The sequence below is a fragment of the Micromys minutus genome, assembly GCF_963924665.1.
Source record: "Micromys minutus genome assembly, chromosome: 12".
NCBI classification, from domain to species: Eukaryota; Metazoa; Chordata; class Mammalia; order Rodentia; family Muridae; genus Micromys; species Micromys minutus.
In genome coordinates, this window is record NC_137981.1 from 32,966,874 (window position 1) to 32,982,222 (window position 15,349).

General features: G+C 51.4%; 1 protein-coding gene across 3 annotated transcripts in view; it reads right to left on the reverse strand.

Annotated features, from left to right (window-relative positions):
* The window catches only part of ZMIZ1 (zinc finger MIZ-type containing 1), a 194,800-nt gene that overhangs the window by 147,755 nt on the left and 31,696 nt on the right, over positions 1–15,349 (reverse strand). For all 3 annotated transcript variants that reach the window (XM_080926445.1, XM_080926446.1, XM_080926443.1), the window contains exon 2: positions 4,771–4,894. The gene's annotated coding sequence lies outside the window, so the exon portion shown is untranslated. The remainder of the gene's footprint in view (positions 1–4,770; positions 4,895–15,349) is intronic.

A 15,349-nucleotide genomic window follows, 5' to 3' on the forward strand; every position in this document is an offset into this window, starting at 1 on the left:
TAACAGGAACTCCTCCCAGACTTCAGAGTAGATGAGCACTCAGCATCCCTCTGTGAAGGGGCTGATAAGAACCATGGGTGGGCTTTCCTCATAGCATCTTGACCCAAGTGAATGGGTCAGGGTGGTGGAGATGTCACAGAAGGCAGTGATCAGTTTACACAGAGCTGGGCTCCTCAACCCCTTCTAGGAGAGTCTCCACAGACAACTGAGCTTCCCTAGTCCTGCTCCCCGCAGCAACAGCTTCTCAGATAAGTTTGCTTTCAGTAAACAAAGTGCTCTGGTCACTATTCCTAGTCCCCATTTTCAGCGTCATCACCTTCTATAGAGCCAGAGTAGTTTAGGAAGGTAGTGTGGGGGGCTGTGAGGCTGGCATATTATGCTGCGTTCCCAGGTGTATCTCTGGACCCCAGGCCTCCTTATGCCATGGGGGAATGAGGAACATTCCTTCCCTGGGACAAAGTGTGACATTTTAATGATTCAAGACAGTGGCCAGCTCAGGGTTTTCTCCTTTGCCGTGAGCTATGTTGGGGCTTTGGACCCAGAGACAAAAGGTACAGGTAGATTTGTCATTTACTACAAGTGTGGCCTGGACAGGTGTCTCACAAACAAGAGCATGGTGAACTCCAGGCAAGACCTGGTGGGTGAGCAAACCTCAGTGGGAGGAAGAATTGTTTGTATTAAATTTACAGGATTTTTTTATGGGCTCTCAGTCCCAACGGAGAGAAGGACTAACACACGTGCAGAGGGTGACAGAAAAGGGTGGCGGTTGGCTTCCCCTTGTCCTCTTCCTACATTGGGTAGGTAGGCTTTTCCTTCTCAGAAAATGCACTGGGGGCTTCAAGACCTGCTAGGGCCAAAGTGTAAGCCCTCTCCCACTATCCTTGTTCCTCCAGCCTGGGAACTGAGGCTCTGGATCTACCTCCAGTGTGGAGGCCAAGGTTGAATCCTAAGCCCCCAGAGGCTACCCTTGCTCCATTACAGAAGAAGCCAGGCCAAACTGGGTGTGAGCCTCTGAGGCCCTCAGCAGTGGCTGAGGTACCACGAAGCTGACAGGATACACAGACAGCCCCCGGCAGACCTACGAGGAACACCATACTGCTTTTCTTCCTCCAAGCAGACATCTTGGCTACCTCCTTGGTCTTCGCCCTCGCTGACCGGTCACTTCTATGCCTGTCCACCATACTTCTGTGAGTGCTGACATGGCAGTTCATCCAACTGCCTAACCACCATTCAAATTTTGCATAAGGGTCCAGCATGGTACCAGTGCCTGTGAGAGCCAGTCTGACAGCAGGGAGAACTTTTACGGTTTTCAGAGAAAACTGGGTTGATCCCACCTTCATCAATGGCTGTGTGACTCTGGGTAGGTTTCCTAGTCTCTCTGTGTTGTGAGTTTCCTCATCTGTATAGTCAGACAAATCCAACTTTCACTGGGTTGTTGATGCCTTTAGGTGTTTATCTTCTGGTTGTATAGGCTGAGAAACTGCGTCAGGGAAGGGCAGGGACTTATCCAAGGTCACACAGCAGATCTGATGGAAAGGCAACCCCACCCTGCTGACCCACAGGGGCAGGAATGAACAGCAGGCTGTAGACTATTTCAAGCTCCAGGCTGGAGTAGCAAGAGGTGGGGGGGTGGGGCAGGACAGGCTTCAGAGGCTGCTGGTGGAGGGGTGGCCTGGAGGCCACAAATTCCGGGCAGGGGCTAGGGCATGCATTCTCAGCTGGACTGAAGACTGACAGGCATGCCACAGGCAGCCCTGGAAATTCAGTTCTGCCTGACTTCAGGCTGGGCCCAGCCAGCCTTCTGTGTGCTGGCCTTGGCACCCAAGGTCTTTCAGGCAGCCCACACTGTGCTCAACCCCAGAAGTGCACAGATTTCTGATGATTCCATCATTCCCTGGGACCTGGGGGCTGGTGGGGTAGGAATGGGTGACTCTTGTCATGTAGCTGCTCATGGAACATGCATGGAATCACCTCCTCAGGAGCTCAGATCTCTCCTACCCTTCCCCACTATGTCTTTTTAGTGATTTCTCAGGCAAGCCGCTCTCTAGGAACTGTGCCTGTGTATTCATTCCCACAGCTGGGGCCAGCCACATCACATACTCTGACTGCTACCCACCACAGGCCCTGCTGTAGGTGCAGTGATTATTCCACCCCTCCCCCTCCAAAGCAGATTCTCTCCTCACCTGCTGCTGTTGAGGTGAACGAGACAATTCAACAAATAGAGAAATGGAACCACAGACACCCTGAAGTCTAGGCCCTGAGTTCACATCCTTAACCCTGTAACGTTCAATGCAATTGTGCAGCGGGCCTTTCCTCTATATATTGCAGCCACCGAAGGGGCACATTGTCACAACCTGGCAGGACACCCTCTCCTCTGCATCTGGCCTTTCCAGCTGTGATGGTCAGAAGCAACTCAAGTCTTCTCTCCTATGCCCAAGCTTTGTGTGGACTCAGCCACGTTCCTCCTGAATGAGCAGGGCTGAGCGCTGCCTTACTCTGGTGGGCCAGACCTCCAGGACCCTCCGGGGTCATCTTCGGCAGCCTAGAACCTAGAGCCTGAACAGCACATGGGGGTTGAAGTTAAAGTTTACGAAGAGGAAGGAGTCAGACTTTATGGCAGAGCCTCAGGTATGGTCCTCTAGGGCCACCACCCATTTCATGGCCTGGGTGAATCTCACCAGAAGAAGCTTGGAGTGGGTTTAGGCATCTCATAGCCTCCGGGTTTGTTTTTCTTTCTTTCTTTCTTTCTTTCTTTCTTTCTTTCTTTCTTTCTTTCTTTCTTTCTTTCTTTCTTTCTTTTCTTCCTTCCTTCCTTCTTTTTTTCTTTTCTTTTTTTGCATCCAGCTAATAGGAAAAACATTTTTTTCTGTTTTCTAATGAGTTAAGCAAACACTCTGCCCGCTGCAGAGAATTACAAGAAACCTGGTTGAAGCATTGGGCACAGAAAGCTCCAGGCATCAAACCCACAAGACCAAGTGGACATTAACAGGCGGGGGTGGGGGTGGGGGAGTGAAGTCCAGGCAGGAGACTTTGCAAACAGCAAGTTCTGGCCTTTGCTGGAGCTCCTTGGCTGCTGAATCTTCCCTTCTCCCTGTCCCTTGTCACACATGCTGCCTAGTCTGGTGGACTTGAGAAATATCAAAACCCAGGCTGGCCTTTTTTTTTTAATGCTTTATTTAATTTTTAAAGATTTATTAATTTTATGTGTACGAGTACACTATTGCTCTCTTCAGACACACTGGAAGACGGCATCGGATCCCATTACAAATGGTTTGTGAGCCACCATGTGGTTGCTTGGAATTGAACTCAGGACCTCTGGACGAGCAGTCGATGCTCTTAAATGCTGAACCATCTCTCCAGCCCCAGGGTGGTTATTTTAGTGGTGATGGGACTATGTAACAGGAACTGTAGGTCAGGCTGGAATAGTGTACCCAAGAGAGCTCCCACACACCTTAATGTAGCCTGTCCCCAGTTGCTTGGGAAAAGATGGACCCTGGCATCTCAGAGTCTCCTGCTGTGGGATATCCTCATATAGTGGATGAGGCTCAGAGGCCAAGGGGCCTTGTGCAGGGTCAGTTGACCAAGCACTCACTTGATGGCTACTTCTATGGAGATCCGGCCTCATGGGCAACCCTTTGGCACATTGGTCCCCAAGCTTTAAAGGACCTCACTGTGCCCTCACCATCTTGAAATCCTTGATACTTTGTGAACAGCTGGCTTTGGTTTTTATTTTTCACTGGGTCCTGCAAATGAGATAGCTGGTCCTAATCCCCACAGATTCTCACGGGTGCTTGGGTACAGGCAGGATGGCTGAGTTAATGTTTGCTTCCCTGGGACTCTATAGGAGCTGTGTCTTCCGTGTTTCCCTCTAGATCAACATAGTAGCTTTCTCTCCTTCTCTAGGTCGGCTCAAGGGCCACTCCTCAGGGTTCATTCCTAGTCTTTTTACCATAATATAGATGGCACTCTCATACCGGGGAGGGATCCCAGCAGAAAGGAGAACTAGGCTGCAGTACCTATACCAGTAATTAATACCAGTCCTGGCTCTGCCATTTCCTGCCACTGTAGCCCATCCTTTCTAGGTCTCGGTTACCCCATCTGATGTGAAATGGCCAACTTCCAGGGGAAGCCAGATCAGAGAAAGCTACACAGCAGCAACTAGCAGCCACAATCACGTTGTGGATGACTTCTCCTTTTGCACTGAGTTCTCTCTAATGTGAGGACTCAGCCCCCACCTTCAAGAAAGCGCCCTAGGATGGGGAAACCAGGAGAGGGCTCAAGGGTGCATGGATCTGAACTTAAACACAGGTTTTGAATGGCATGTGGCCTCTGACAAGGTCCTGAGGCTCAGTGTCTTCACCTGTACCATGGTGATGGTGACAGCCACTCAAGGGCAGGTACGGAGGGAAAATGCTTGGCATGTTACTAGTGCACAGTCAGGTACCCACAGGAGCAGAGGATGTTGTTATTACTATGACTACTGTATTATTTCCGTGAACTAAACTAGAAGGCAAAACCCCTTAGCAGGCTGGAAAGACCTACCAATTCTGAACAGGGCATTGATGGTAGAATAAAAAACGCACATCCAACAACCAGGCTAGGCCCTTTCCTCTCCAACTTGAAAGCTAAGGAACAAAATAGAAGTTTGGGAAATGAGCCATTTTCCCATCCAGCTCCTCAAGCCAGATCTCCGACTTCAGGTGGCCACAGATACCTGCCCATCCCTCATTGGCAGATTCCCAGTACCAATATAGCTGGCCACCCACTCACCTGTTAAGGCTTCTGCCGGCCGATGACAACTCAGGGCTCTTGTGATGTTGAGAAAGGGAGGCTGTCACGAAGGAGGTGCCGAGTGTGTTCTATGCTGTCTGTCTGAGCACAGTGATAACAAGTCCTGCAAAAGAAAGCACACAGAACAATGAGCTCTGGGTTCAGGACTGCAGGGAAGCCCCAAGTCCTCTAGCTGCCCTTTGGTGTGCCCTCAGAAGGGCCTCAGTTTCTTCATCTGTAGAACAGCAGAAAAAAACATCCCTCCCATGAACAAGACACTTGACTGCGCACAGGACCATGCCGGCTCAGGTCCCTCAGACCACCTCCGAGGGATTAAAGCCAGGTGCCCAAATGGAGCTCCACAAAAACTGGGGGCAGTAGCTCCTCTTAGAAGAGGCACAGGGTCTTGAAATCCATACCTGAGGCTCTAGAATCAGCCTTAGTGGCCTCTCTAACCTGTATGCAGACAGCAGCAGTGAAATCTCCATGCCCCACCATTATGGCCCACGAGCATGCCTTCAGCCACCCCTCTGTGTCTCCTTCTTTTCCCCATCTTTCTAAGCCTTGAGGTCCTCTGAGAGTCCCTATCTGACTACCTGCCTCTATTCTTTGCAGATTTGCAGCATATTGAGCAAGTCTCTCCCAGACTTCCAAAGCTTCATCAGAAAGGTCTAATCTACCTTTCCTCGGACATTGTTATGAAGGGCCCAGGGGCCATTTGGTGTGGGATAGAAAGTGGGAGGTAAGCAATGAAGACAACAGTCCTGGTACAGTGAAGGTGAACTTGTGAGCCAGTCTCCAGAGCATCCCCAAAGGCTTCCTGTTGTCTGGTTCTAGAACATAGTGGTGGCTGTGACAGACTGTGTGTGTGTGTGTGTGTGTGTGTGTGTGTGTGTGTCTGTATGTGTGTCTATGTGTATGTATGTGTGTATCTGTGCATGTGTGTGTCTGTATATGTGTGTGTTTGTGTGTGTCTGAGAGACAGAGATAGAGAGATAGAGACAGAGAGAAAGAGAAAAGATATTTCTCTGCTATTCTACAAATAAGGAAACGGAGGCCCTTATAAGGACACTCTCTTCCCGAGATTCCCTAGTTAAGTAAGAGGGGCCATGTCAGGAAGCTATTACATCTCCTAGATTTGCCCACTGCCCGTAGAATCCGGTGTGGGGGCTGCTTTGGCAGACTCCTCTGATCCGTGTCCCCAGACAAGTGACAGTTGGGGATCCTCTATGGGGAATCCCTAGGGCTGGAAAAAGTGTCACAGAGAAGAAAGCTTTCTCAGGAAAATCGCTTAGCCTGCTAGCCTGCTAGCTCCGCTTTCTCCAGTGGGAGACCTGAGGCTAGGGCTCAGAGAGGGCAGCATAAGGAGCCCCTTGCAGCATCAGCACAGGTATTGATGGGCGAAGACACCCATCTAGCAGACCTAAAACTGGTAAGCCCTCCTAAAACTCCCTTCTGAACCCTAAATACTGCAGGTAGAGCACACACTGGTACCACCACCTTAGAGGAGGATGTGGAGACAGTCTGCTGGGCTAGCCCAGGACCCAGAACATCCATTTTGACAGTAGTGTACACAATAATCCAGGTGGTTCATCGGTACCAGGCACAAGAGCTCCACAGTGAACACGCCACATGAACACAGGCACAGAATGGACAAATTAGTGCAGCATGCACACCCCCTCAAGGTGTGAGGAGGAGGTGGCCCTAACTATAGCCAGTAATGCACATAAAACCCACCAGCAGAGCACCAGCCTGAAAGCCAGCCATGAGAAAGATCACACTTGGAAACCACTTAGACCAAGGTCAAAGAGAGACAAGGGAACTTGGGGCACAGCCATGACCTATGTAGCAGCCTCTGTTAAAGGACAGTTTGCTTTTCACCTGTGTCCCAGTGTGAGCCTTCCAGCTTACTTTGAAGAACAGGATTCAATGCAACTGGCATTTGCTGGGCATAGAGACCTAGCTACAGAAGGGTCTACCTTTCTGGCCCCGACTCTCTGAAAGCCTGAAGACCTCAGAAGAATGCATCCTACAAGGAAGGAGAAGTGAGGTATAGCCAGTATCCCAGCCCACTGTCCAGTAGGGGCAGAGGCCTCAAGTGACTCAAGGAGCCACATGCACCCAAGGGACATTCCAGACAGGAAGGAGGGGCCCCTTGCAGAATTCCCTCCCCAACCCCCTCTTCCTTTAAAGTGGAAGAGATAACCAAGACCATGCCTCACAAATCAGAATCCTTTGCACGTCGGGAGTGGCATTTGAGAGGAACACAAAGCCTGCAAGCCAGTCTGGAATGTTGTGTTTCTTGGTGGCTCAGTGGTTACACAAACATGTTCACTTTGAGACAATTCATTCAGCTACATGAGTAGGGTAGGACACTTTACTGAGTAACACTTCACTCGAAGATGGAAAAAGTCCCTGATCTGAGTGACAGGTCTGGCTCCTCTCCCCCCCCCCCCCCCGTGCCCCACTTCCCTGCTCACCACACTCCAAGCCTGCCTCACCTCTGCACCTGGGAAGCCCCACCCTTTCCCAACCATGCCAGGCGGTGCCTTCTCCAGAAAGCCTTCCAAAACCTACCTCCCATTCTTTTTTGGGCCCATGTGGGCTTGTGCAGTTCTAGATGGGAGGGAATAGAGCCTATCTCAGGAAAAACTGAGTCTTTTTTCCTGACTCAGAAGATTGTTCAAGCAGAGGCACATCAGGGTTAGGCGATACAGTCCATCTCCTTCTCCCAGGGAAGAGACTCCTATAGTGATCTGCCCCCAGGTGACACTGGTCATCGGCCAGCATCAGACGAGGAGACACTTAACCATCATCTCCAATTCCCAGTGTAAACTGAAGGAGAAGCTGAACTTGGGGATGTAAGAGATGTCCACAGTGGGGAGGTTTAAGGGGTTCTCTTGTATATGACACCGAAAATGTATGCCATTCCCCAATAACTACCTATTAAAATAAGACCACAGAGCCTTGAAGGGGCAGGGAAGAGGCATGAGAAATAACAATGACACTGTCCCCTCTGCAGTATTTCAGGGTAGTCCAAAGACCTGCATGCCAGCCTCCACACCCTGCTGGGGTAACAGGGTCTCAGCGGATGCCCAATGCTAGGGCCTAGGCTCATACAACCAAGACTCTTGGACCCTGACTTCCTGTTCCCAGCTCCAAAACTGTCCTAAATGTATGTGTGTCCACTAGCCCCTTAGCTCACCACCCATTGGAAAGCTGGGCTAATTCATCCATGTGGGTCTTGGATCATTTTCTGTCCCACTGTGCCAACAACAATTCCAGCTAACAGCCATCTGATGCAGCCACCTCAGTCTACACAGGTCACAGCAGTTACTCCCTGCCTCAGACATCCTTTACTAAGAGAGGAAGCCTTTACTGAGCAAGCCTTTACATCGGCAAGCCAAAGCACGGCCAGGCTGGGTGAGTGGGGAAAGGACACCTGGTCCTTGGGGAGAGGTCGGCTGGAAAGGTACCTGTTTGTATATATAGGGGTGAGAGGAGTGAGAACAGCATCCCTAAAAGGTATTCAGGCAGAGGGAGGGCCCCACGTGGTCATAGGTAGATCAGAAGCAAGCTGGACTTCAATATCTTAAAATCCTCCAAGGACCAAATCACTCGGATGATTGTTGAACCTACAGTATCCTGTCCTCTCTCTGGAGAGAATGTGGGTCTGGAAGACAGCCCAGAAATTTAAATTGTTAAGAAGACCTCCCAGGTGATCTTCTGCATCTGGAAAGGTAGGCAACACTGGCAGGCGACCTTCCAGGTCCTTCTGGGCCCAGAGATGATCTGCTTTGAATATCCCTCTCCACCTCCTCAAACCCATCTGGAAGATACCAGCCCTCCAGGGCAATGGCCTGAACATATCATTAACAATGATTTAAAAGCTTCGGGGAGGGGTAAGATTGGGGGGATTCATCTCACAGTGGTGGTACCAGTCCAGCTCCTTCCCAGCTCCTGAGCCCCCAGAGCCACATGCTTAGCATGGGGTAAAGTTTGGGGAGCAACAGCTGTTTGGCTGCTGTTTGGTGAGGCTCCAGAAAAGCAATTATCTTGCTCTTAGCAGAAAGGCAGGGGCCCTTTTACACACACACACACACACACACACACACACACACACACACATCCCAGGGCAAGATGCTGTGGTGGCCCTCATTACCACCCGCTCCAGACTCCCGATTTCTGATTCGCTTGCTCCACCTCAATCCTCTGAGCACACTTCCAACACTTAAATCATTTAGCCCGCTAAACCGGAGACGGCGAAATGGGTGCTATTTCTTAAAAACATACAGAGAGCGTATTAAATTATTGATAGCCATTAAACAGGAGGAAAATATTAAACAGCTCTCAGCCTTTATCAATCATTCATGTGGTTTCCACTGGGGTGTTTTCTGGAGTGATCACTCGGGCAGCCCGGGGAGCTGGCTCCTGCCAGCAAGGAAGGCAGTGGCTGGAGAGAGGCCAGCAGCAGGCTGGTCCCAGCCCCAGCAGTCACCTTGGGCAGGGGTATGTGGGGGCAGGGAGGTGAAGTATTACACTTGCCAGGAGCTCTGCTCTTCCCCACATCATTAACAAAGGGAGACTCCAGCACCGCCTTCAGGAGCCTCTTAATTAAATCCAGCCTGCTTTTATTGGGCACCTACTATATATCAGACCTTCGGGAGGCACACATAAACAAGCCTCCAGCTCCCCCCAGGGGGGTGGCTAACGGTGATGGTGGGGAACCCACTGCAAGAGAACGTGACTGTGCTGGACAATGATGGAGCCCAAACTAGAGGTCCATGGGGAGGTAATACAGAGAAGAGGGGACCTTCATGGCTGAGGCTGCCAAGGGAAGATTCACCGAAGTAAGTTCCTGGAGAAATTCTTAGATGGGGGGGGGGGGTGGAAATTTCCCTGAGGGTAAGTGGGGACTAGAATAAGGGGATATCCAGGTAAAGGCTGAACATTGCCTGGACCTGCTTGAGAGTGGCAGCTGCTGGCTAGAATGGTACCTTGAGAATAGGCATAAGATAAAATGGGTAGAAGTATACACAGTATACACGGGCAGGAGCTCTGGGTTCACCCTAGCTGCCCTGGCCAGTATCCCCACCGCACTGGTACGGCAGATCCATTTCCTGGCTCTGATTCAGGACACCTAAGCCAGCGTGACACAGGCCCGGAGGCTGTGGGTCCAAGGCCCTGCTGCATTCAGCCACAGACAGGCTTGGCAATGCTACCCTTGGGAGACAGGCTCCCCACTGCTGCCCAACCATGCCAAGGACCCAGACACCAGGGCTATGGGAGCCAGCAGATACCTGATACTGCCCCGCCTCACAGTGGAGGGACCAGCCACAGACAGAGGCCATGTGAGGATCCCAGGCCCAGATGGGCTGCTCAGCCTGACCTGCCCAACGCCTCGAGCCACGCCCAGCACACACTGGTCTTCCTGAATGTTTCTCAGGGCTGTCACTTGCAGCAGCAGAGGCCCTGCCAAGTGTGGATAGCACCCTCAGTGGAGCAAGCTGCTGTCTCAGGGAGATGTTTTATGGAGAGGAGATGTTTACCATCACACCGGGGACTGTAAAGGTTTCACTGGGAGAAATTCAGTCTGCAGACTGGGGAGCAGCAAAAGGTCCCTTTCTCAGATAGTTGGACCTTCATTCAGAATGAGTGTCCTGGGATTCAGGGACTACCCCTCAGTCCTCAGGAACCTTTGGAATAGGGATATGGGTCCATCAAGCCAATGCAGAAATGAGACTCCGAAGCCAGAATCTGCTCTGTCATCAACTGTCCCCCTCCCAGGCTCCACCTAGACATACAGTGACATATACACATTCAATCCGGGGACAACTACATGGCTCCCATGGGACAGAAGCGACCTCCAGAGTAGCTAGCCACAGCCTGCAAGAAACATGGAATTCCTGAGGTTGACCCCAATCAACACTGCTCTGTTCACCTCAAGACTCAGAATGATGTCACGCTTCAGCCCCTCCCTTCCTGTGCTCTTGCCAAAGTCTCAGGGCTCCTCTACATCCCTGTCATCACCCTCCTAGGTTGTCACATATGATCTCTTCTCTCTAATTCAGGTTTCACACAGGTGCCTGACCCTTGGCAGAACTTGGGAGCAGGCTATCTAGAAAATCTTGCTGACCTGCGAAATCAAGACCCAAATGGGCAAACCTGAGCTCCACACCTGGCTCTAGTTCTGACTTCCTGTTGAGAGCCCTTGTTATGGTCAAACTCCCCAGCCTCCCAGTTCTTCACTCGTTGCTGTGTTCACAGAATTCTCTGTACTCCAGGCACACCGAAATTACTCAATCCTCCTGGACTGTCATGACCCAGGGCCATTGCGAATGACAGTGCATTCTCTACCCAGCCAAATCCTGCTCTTTCCAGTTGTAACTGATGCACGCTTTACACATTACCTTAGACTGAATTCTGGTCACATCTGTTCTGAGCTAACTGGGGGACATCATGAATACCAACAGGGTTTCTCTCATCAGCACTTGGCACACAGGGTCAGGGTGAGCCTCTAACTTTATTACACTCCAAACCATCCACGCCAGCCCACCACCCAGAACCAGTTCTTCCTCATGGATAACCTGCAGAGGTCTCACAGCAGTTTTAAAAGTTGTTCCCCAGAGAGAGCATGAGATGCTCTCAGCCAAAAGTAATGAGACAGTATTCTTGGAGTTCCCAAGCCAAAGGAAGGGGCAGGCTTGGGAATTTCCAGGCAAATGCCAACAGAAATTGGCCACAAATGAATCATTAACTTTCAAGTTGAGAGCTCAAGTGCTTGTGCCAAGGTCTTCAACTCTGGACTATGTGGGCCACTTAGCTTCACTGGGCTCATGCCTGCGCCTGCTCCTGCCCCCACTAGCCATCTGCTTTACCCTGTGGCCTCTGTTCATCAAGAGGCAAGACCATTTGAGCAGTCCTGGTGGCTAATGGGAGAGGGTCGACCTTTTCCAGAGATCCATCCCAAACCTCTGTCGTCCTACCCACACCTTCTATCATACCGACCTCTCCAGCTAGCCAAATTCTTTTGGTCCTCTGAAGTCTGTATGCAATCTGGCCTGCCTTCAACCTAAGCCTGTGAGCCCCCGCAAGTCCCCACAGCCCTGTTTATGCCTCTGTGAGGTCTTCCTGAATTGCCCTGGGTGCCTGGGACTCATTTTTGCTAGGAGCTTTCTCTACTCCTCTGCACCCTTACAACTGCCAGGAAGCTGATACCATCAAGGACCCACTGAACTCAGGACTCTGTTGGAATCCCTCAGCTCTAAGTTCAGGGCTGGCAGTTTGCTGAGTTGATACAGGGCCTGTGGGCTCTCACAGGGTGGAGATGGGTGATGATTTGCTCCCCATCTCCTCAGGCTTCTTGTCAGGGCCTGTGTCCAGCTGCCCTGTGGACCAAAGGTAGCAGATAAAGGTGACCTCAGGCCTCGAGTAGGGGAGATGGGTGGTACAAATGTCAGTTCCCCTGTAGCCAGAGCAAAGACCCAGAAAGAACAGCCTCATGCCTCAAGGTACCACCCTACAAAGGCCTGGATGCTGCATAGCTGGTTGTAGCAGACGGTAAGTCTGGAGCATAAGCAGAATGTCACACATGGGCATCCTGTCCTGGTACAGTGCATACAGCACGCACTCCTCTGGCTTTCCAGATTCAGGGTCACCTGTACACTAAACAGACTGCTGGGTGCTGCTGCCTTGAGTGTTCACTATTCGTGACCCTTCTCCTTCCTCCACTGCATGCGGAGATAATTTACAGTAGTGTAAAAAGGTGGACTCCAAGTTCCACAAAAGAATTGGATGGAGCTAAAGAGGAAGACGTTGTCTGAGATCCCGGTCAGAGTAGCTGTTTGAGAATCTGGGCCCAGGCCTCCAGCAGTCTCTAAAGCCCCCACACTCCTGGTTGCCCAAGCTTAGAGCTTTGACAAGTGCCATGGGCACCATCTTGCCCATCATTCCGACTTCTTCGCTTCTTTCAAGAGTCCTTTGTTCCTCTGGTCATCAAACTTGCCCTGTGATGTTGGGTGCGCTGGTTCAGGATGGTAACTCTAGCACCCAGGAGACTGTGGCTGGAGGATTTCAAGTCTGAGATCAGTCTGGGCAGATTATTAAAATTCTGCATCAAGACAGGGTGAGGCCCCGGGCTCCTTCTCTAGCACTACAAACAGAACACAGTGAAAAGATCTTCAAGGCAGCTGGTGAAAGTCATTATCCCCGTGTTACAGATGGGGAACCCAAAGCAGGACTGGGAAGAAGCCTGACTAACCCAGTGATCTAGCTAGCAAGCTTCATCTGAACCAAGCATGAAAATGGCTGCCCTTCAAGCCATTAGCAAACAGGAAAACACAAGCTGGAGAGGCAGAAGGAACTGGCCACAGTCATGTGCTCCTGACGGAACCTGGGTTGGTGCCCTCATCTGTCTGCTTTGGAAATGGGCTTCTGTGACACAGCGTTTTTCCTATGGCCTGGCTCACAGTTGGTGGACACGGCAGGGGAGAAATGGAGACTGTATATGGTGCCCTGGGGAGAGGGGAAGGAGCGGTTGGGGAAAAGGTGGGTAAAGGGCTCCAAATGAGGCTATCTCCCTACTACTGGCAGGGCTCCGGGCATGGTCACTCCTTCCTGATGAAAAGGGCAGAATACCTTATCCATGAACCTAGGATCGGGCCAGATACGTAGAATACACTAAACATTTGTGTGTGTGTACACATACATGTATGTATACACACCATCCTTGTACATCCCATGTTTGCATATATAGGGACTTGTTAAGGCAGATAGCACAAGGTAAGTCAGTGGATGTATGCACATGTGTGTATTATATAAATAGACATTCCCCATCATTTCCCAGACAATCGCACGTGTTGAACACAGGTTGCATGCATACAGGTTGACAAGACATCCAACCCACAGGACCACCGCTGCCTGAGTTCTAGCAGGCACACTTGTGTGGCACACAGTGTTCATTTCCTTTCAAACCAAGGGCAAGGATGTGAACAGGCTCTGGTGCACATAGCACATGCTCCCAGACATGGGTCCGGAACACATGTGTACACACACTCATGCACGGTAGTTCCGGAGGTGGCCAGGACAGGGAGACAAGCAAAGAGAGCAGGTGGCAGGCAGCCATCTCCAGGACCTCACTGCTGCTGTGCTGAGTCAATAGGACAGCTCACAGCAACCCCATAAATCACAAAGCCACTTGCTGCAGCTGTTTAAATCACCACTGCTGGACTCGGCACTCGGGACAAAGGGCCAGCAGCTGTGGGCAGAAAAGAGGGAGGATGTTGGACTTAGCCCCACCCACTCCAGGACAGCCTCCCAATCAACACCCAAGGTAGACCCCCCTACCCTGCCAGCTGCTAGGCCCTCCTCTATTTGACCTTTTCTCGCTCACTTTCAGCCAAGCCTTGGAGTGCACTGGCTCTCAGTCCTAGTGCTGACAGCTTCTACCAGTGACTAGTATCTTATGGGCACTTGAGGGTGGGAAAGGGGGAGGCAGACAGTCAGTTCCTCAATAGAACACCGTGGGTTGTCACCAGACCAGGCATTTAAGCAAGGACCCACAGTCAGTTCCACCCAGGGGGCATCCCTTCCCTTGGCCCACATCACTTCCCGTCTGTAGAGTGGGGATGGGTTTGGGGCCTCCGGGGCTGCTCAAGCTGAGGATCTGCTGCTGGGGAAAAGATCTCATGGATGCTGATTAATTATGACTATTAATAATACAGCCATCTGTAGCTCGTGGTAGAGCACATATGATTAAAACCGGGCCCCGTGCCCCGGCGGCAGAATGAATAGGTCTCTGAATGGGCCGCTGGTGTCTCCATCAGCCTGAGAGTTGGTACGTGGTGATGAAACACTGGGGAGGAGCTGTTTGTGCTGCTCTGACAGATGAGGAGAGCAGAGACAGCCAGGAAGGCAGACAGGCAGGCAGACAGACAGACGGTGGGGACCTGTTCATCAGACAGTGAACACCAGACAGTCCCTGAGGCCAAGCCTCAGGGAAGGACTCTGTTTCTGCCCCTAGGGAAAAACTTGCTTGGCACTAGGTCTGCTCAGCTTTGCTCCTGCTGCCTTGAGCTCTGAGCTTCATCCAAAGACTCCTCAGAAGCTGTGGGGTGCCAGCTTGGGTCAGTACTGTGATAGATGCTGGCCGCATCATGTCACACCTGTCTGGTGTCCTCTCTAGCCCCCACCCCAGCTCTGTTCCAAGTTGCCTCCCTGCACAGTATGAATCTTTCTGGCACACCTCCTTCCCCACAGTGGGTACAGTGAGTACAGCCACCATCCCTCTGTCCCATGGGCTCAGGCCCTCTGGCCTTGCTGTGGACATGAATACACTTGAGGTGCTCGTGACCAGTAGCCAGAGCACAAGCTGCTTCTGCTGAGTGTCCTGCTACTGAGTGTCCTACAGTAGGAAAATGGCTGGCGCTAGAGACTCTGAGCCCTACCCCGCACGCATACACACTGTGACTTGGGGACTCCCACAACAGCCCGTTTGCTCAGGATAACCTATCTGCTGGAACAGCTGAGGGGAAGACAGTGGGCAGAGCACACACTAGGCTGTTTGGTCAGAGGTCTCACT